At 34.9% G+C, this 6000-nt stretch overlaps 1 protein-coding gene across 1 annotated transcript in view; it reads left to right on the top strand.

Moving 5' to 3' along the window:
• Positions 1–4134: 4134 nt before the first annotated feature.
• The window catches only part of rgs12a (regulator of G protein signaling 12a), a 56926-nt gene continuing 55060 nt past the window's right edge, over positions 4135–6000 (top strand). The window contains exon 1 of the mRNA XM_015607307.3: positions 4135–4240. The gene's annotated coding sequence lies outside the window, so the exon portion shown is untranslated. The remainder of the gene's footprint in view (positions 4241–6000) is intronic.

The raw sequence follows: 6000 nt of genomic DNA, 5'->3' as shown, positions 1-6000 counted from the left end.
TTCAGCTAGTGCGCTACAAGCTCAAGAGCATCTTTTTTGCACACTATCAAAATAAGAGTCCCATCTTAAATTTCCTGTTCAATTAAACTGACATTAAGATTACTTACATCGAAACAACAAAAATATTACAATAATACTCATAAACAAATAAAACAATTATGAAGTCTTATTTATGTCTCTAACACTAGTGCCTGATCTGTTATTTGTAATGTCATACAGTACTTAAAATATAGCTCTGCATTCTATCCTTCAGCAACAGTCTGCCATTTATTTATGGTTCCTTCAATGTACTCTGATTACAAAACCCACTTTTTATTACACAAATACATCATACAACACCTGGGAATCCCCTAGCAATAAAATAATCCTGACTAATCCTGCTATTGTGGCCACTGGTCTAATAAAATGTGGTATTCAGTTTCCTAACTGCATTTATCTGCCCTTTTCAGAATTTGCAAGGTACAGTGGGGAAGAGCTTGATAGTGTTCCCATAAAAGTCCTCAAAGCATTTTTTTTTTGTTTAAATTTACCTCCAACTTTAAACATACATCAGAAGTGGATTCTCTCACTCTGGAGAGTTTTACACCCCTGTAGAAGCTGGGTGAGCATGTCTACAAATGATATAGAGAAGCTTATAGTTTTTCATTTTACACAGAGTGAACCTTTAAGTGAAAAAGTATGGCTTAATAAAAGGTCATTGCTACTGATCAGTCTTATCAGCCTATTCTAGCCAAACATATGGAAAATAAGAACATTCAATTCAAATGATGTCAAACCTTAAATTTAGGCTTAAGTTTATTTGTACAGAACATAACAACAAAGTTAAAACAAAAAAAAATGAAAAAGCCTTTAAAATAAATTATAATAAAATGAAAAAGTGTTATATAAACTGAACTAAAAACCTGTATATATATATGTATATGTATATGTATACATTGGGTGGACAATGAAACGGAAACATCTGGTTGTAGACCACAATAATTTATTGTCTCAGTTCTGGTGGAAACAGGAGAGTTAAGGTGCACACTGAATTCTGTTGTGATTTGGGCAGCCGTGGTTTTATGTTTTTTGGATACAATCCGGGTTAACACCCGAACATCAGACAGCTTTCTCTTGCGTCCACAGTTAATCCTGTTGGATGTGGTTCGTCCTTCTTGGTGGTATGCTGACATTACCCTGGATACCGTGGCTCTTGATACATCACAAAGACTTGCTGTTTTAGTCACAGATGCGCCAGCAAGATAGGCACCAATAATTTGTCCTCTTTTGAACTCTGGTATGTCACCCATAATGTTGTGTGCATTACAATATTTTGAGCAAGACTGTGCTCTTACTTGGCTAATTGAACCTTCACACTCTGCTCTTACTGGTGCAATAATGTGCAATTAATGAAGATTGGCCACCAGGCTGCTCCAATTTAGCCATGAAACCTCCCACACTAAAATGACAGGTGATTCAGTTTCATTGTCCAGCCCTTGTATGTGTACAATGCTAATCTGTACATTACTTTAATGGGACCACATTGGGAAAAATAATCTAGGCCAAGTTTAAAATAGAGTAATAGAATGTACATAATTTTCCATGTAGATATACTACCAGAGGACAGAAAGTATATATAAGATTCTTAAACTGCTGCTAATTCCAGCAGACAGGTGACACTATGTTTTCACTTGGGTTTCAACCAGGTGGCAGATAATGATTTAAAGGATGTGAAATGTGAGAGGAGAGTTAACTAATGCTGTTAGGAGAATGCGTAATTGCACTGGTAGTAGGCTTAACAGACGCAATTGCTGTCTATGTAAAGGCTGAATGACTGTAGAACAATAGGCTGGAATTGGATTTCTCTAATCTGTCCCTAAAGGCCCCCATCCTGTGCAGGTATTTTTGATGGCATGGTTCAGCTGTGATGGAAGCTGTTATGGACAATCTAGCAAATGTCATCTGACATTCGATGACATAAACTGGTCTAAGGGTTTGCATTCAGTTATCTGTCTTTAATGACAGAAAAAGTCGTTGGTGCCCTTTGACCAAGGTGTGTCCAACTGGGACTATGAGCATGATGCCTATTTCTACAAAAGTACAACAGTTATCTTTTTAAGTCCTTGGATCATTTCTTAAAAAACAAACAAAGTAACAAAAATATATAAATACTTACAAAGAACATTCGTCAAGAACAGTCCAGTTGCACAGGGGACAGAACTACAACCACAAACAAAGCACAGTTAGAGAGATCAATTTTAGCACAGGCTGTGCATAACCCCAAGGGGGTTACTTGGGGGAAGAAGCTCCCCAGGGTAAATTGTCCCCCAGCCACCAATGTCTTTCCTAATTAAATGATGGGGCCAAATCTAATCCCAACACATTAAGATTAGTTGGGATTTATTCCCTTGAAAACCTTTTGGTGTGAGTTGATCTAATTTTCCATGAAATAGTAGTGATCTTAGCTATATTAATATGAACAACAACAATTTACTATGTAAAAAAAAATGAAGGACTGGCTCTGTGTGAAAGGGATATTCCTTGTGTACAGTAATTCCAGGTAGGTTTTGGTGTCTTAATGTACCTGATCTAAAAGAGCTGCATTGTAGATTAATACTAAAGTCAATCAAATTATGAAGGTAAACATATGAAATTATTTATAAACAAAAAATTTGAAACAAACCAGGATATGTTTTATTATTTAAATTATTCAAAGCAGAACCTCTTGTGTAGATTACAGATTTGCACATCTTGCGATTTTATGAGGTTGAGTCAACTGAAATGGCTTTCAGTCAACAGCTCACCTGGCACACGAGTGGTACAACAGCACAACATCGCAGACCACCGAAGAGAAAAGTAAAATCAAAACCAGAAAAATAATAAAAGAGAAGAGTCCTGCGGCACGAGTGAACTCGTCAAGAATTAATTACTTGAATTTCTTGCCATTTTGCTATAATGAACCCCGCCTACGCGATGCGGGGAGGGGAACTGTGATGATGTTGCTTGGGGTACAGTTCAGAACAGCTTGAGACGGTTCTCAAGCCAGGTCCCCCCCGCAGCTAGGAGTAATGAAGATGAGTGATGAAGATGAGAGTGAAGATTAGGGTGGTGATGGGGTGGAGGTGGGTGCGAGGTCGAAAGTCGTGTAGGTGAGCACCTGGAAGGTATATATATAGGACCAGGGGGAGGAGCACGGGAAATTGAGGCGTGGTTCATATCCCAAAATTTTGTTAATTCTTAACAACACTTAATGTGTTTGAAAGCATCTTGTTACTTTTTATGTTTTAAGTAACAGGAATAAAAGTAACAGTTTTAGCATAGAATTAGCAAAAACATGAAAAATAGCTATTTTAATCATTAATAATTTTAATAATTATATTTCATGGTAAAGTTTATAGTTAGAGAGTGGGGACAGGTAACACATGTATTTTTTTCAGTGTTATAATTAGTTTTTATTATTATTTTTAATTACATATGATACTTTTGCAATTAGGTCAATGTACAAGACAATATGCTTAATAATCAAATGTATTTTAAAGTTATTTTGTGTGCACACTTATGCATGTAATTTCCTGGGGACAGAAATGGCACCCATTCAATGAAATGGCCCAAAGTAATGATATTGCAGTTTATAATAATGTAAATAGTACAAGCACACGGTTTAATTAATGAAGAAAATGAACCTTCCGAGAGTTGAAGCTCATTAAAATGTATGTATCTAAAAGTCAATAAACTGACTGAGCTCAAGTTGAGTCCTTCATACACAGATACGGATTTTCCCCAATAAAACACATTGTTAACTTATTTAAAAAGCCATTTTAAAATCGATTTACTTCGCGTGCAGACACACTACCTTACCTTTCTTCTGTTTATTATTACAGAAAATGTCTGAAAAGTGTGAAAATGAAGCGAATGGCTCGGTGTCGGGCACAGTCCTGACCCGGGACAGACAGCAGCCACGGATTTATTCATTATTAGCCTCCTTCTGTCCCACCCACCTGAAGCGTCAGAGCACCCGCTCCACTGAGCACAGCACGTGGTTCACCGAACACCAATAAGCGTTAAGTATTGGTTTAAACGCAGTGCTTGATTGACGGGTGATTTGACCAATGGGAGCGCTCCTGCGAGTTTGTAAACGTTACGGTGCCATAGTGACTGAATGACGCTTTGTGTTCTGTACAATAGTGAATGGCAGCGGTTGTCCTGAGGGGACGCGTTTAAAAAAACTCAAAGTTTGGAAATACGGACGAAATTTCACCAGGTAAGAAACTTTCTCTCTATTCTTGATAATAGAGAACATTTCAGGAGTGTTTAGCAAATTTTTAATATGTTAAAATAGTAGTTTTCACTGTAGTTTACTAACTTAAGTGAGTTAATCGACTTTGGTCCAGTAACAGTAGCCTTTTAGCCTTAAGGTTAAAAACCGCGTGAGGGTAAAGGAGAGTCCCTGCGGTGGGTTAACCAGCTAAACTAGCTAACGTAATGTTATTTACTGAAATAAATACAGACTTCATTTAATAGTTTATAGTTTTGTAAATATACTCTGTCAGCAGTGTTTTTATCTGATTTATTTGAACGTGGCAGTGATTTTAATAAGAGAATTGAAGCTGAAACGTCAAAACAAAGAGTCGCGCGCTGCTCTTTTCCTTTGCCTGAACAAAATCTGAAGTGAATTAATTATTTTTTATTTATATTATTATTTACTTCTTTTTTTTTTTTTTACTACTTAAAATAGCTAGATTTGTTGCATAATTAATTATTGTGTTGTTTGTTTTAAAAGTCAGGATTCCTAAAATGTCAAAACAAAGTCTCCCATGTATCTGTTTTTCTGTAGCTAGCTAAATTAACAAAATCTAAAATATATTTAAAATAAATGTTATGTATTTTATTTTTATTTTTTATTATTGTATTTATTTATTCATTATCAGGCTTGCTAAATGTATTGCATCAGTTTTGCTGTTTGTTTTAAAAATGTATAAACATTACTTTATGGTAAGGTTTTAAGTAAATAGATATACAGCTCTGTAGAAAAATAAGAAACCACCTATAAATTATGAGTTTCTTTGATTTTACCAAATTTAAATCCTCTGGAATATAATCAAAAGGGAAGATGGATGATCACAAGCCATTAAACCAAGCTGAACTGCTTTAGTTTTTGCACCAGGAGTGGCATAAAGTTATCCAAAAGCAGTGTGTAAGACTTGTGGAGTAGAACATGCCAAGATGCATGTAAACTGTGATTAAAAAACAGGGTTATTCCACCAAATACTGATTCCTGAACTCTTACAACTTTGTGAATATGAAACCTGTTTTCTTTGCATTATTTGAGGTCTGAAAGCTCTGCATAGTTTTAGTTATTTCAGCCATTTCTCATTTTCTGCAAATAAATGCTCTAAATGACAATATTTTTATTTGGAATTTAGGAGAAATGTTGTCTGTAGTTTATAGAATAAAACAACAATGTTCATTTTACCCAAACATATACCTATGAATAGCAAAATCAGAAAAACTGATTTAGAAACTGAAGTGGTCTCTTAATATTTTCCACAGCTGTATATCGAAATATCACAATATTATATTTTGTGTTTTTCATCAAACAATCAAATATATAAAACAAGCAAATATGTTGTTGCTGTCCAGTGAGATACAAGTATCTGGGTCGATTTTTAGTTTACTACATAATTTGAACACACAAACTGTCCCTTACACTGTGTCAAAATGTCTTCATAAATGGACCAATAGAAATTTTCCAAAATTACCTGAAATAATAACAATATTTTACATTGATTTCGTTGAAAGTTTTATCTGTCCCCTCTAATGTTTCTGTTTTGGAGATACATGTTTTTCATTAGACAGCAACAATATCCCTAGAATAGCTAGTATTTGGTTGGAGTAATATTAAAATAACTTTGAATCTTAACTTATCAACTCTATCAAGATACATATGGTATTACAAGATTCTTGCCAATACAATGCTCTACTTTATGGTGTATTACAGTCTGTTTTTCTCTTTTCTTATTT

This window comes from Astyanax mexicanus, chromosome 8 (genome assembly GCF_023375975.1).
Source record: "Astyanax mexicanus isolate ESR-SI-001 chromosome 8, AstMex3_surface, whole genome shotgun sequence".
Classification (NCBI taxonomy): domain Eukaryota; kingdom Metazoa; phylum Chordata; class Actinopteri; order Characiformes; family Acestrorhamphidae; genus Astyanax; species Astyanax mexicanus.
This window is presented reverse-complemented; position numbering and strand designations above follow the sequence as displayed.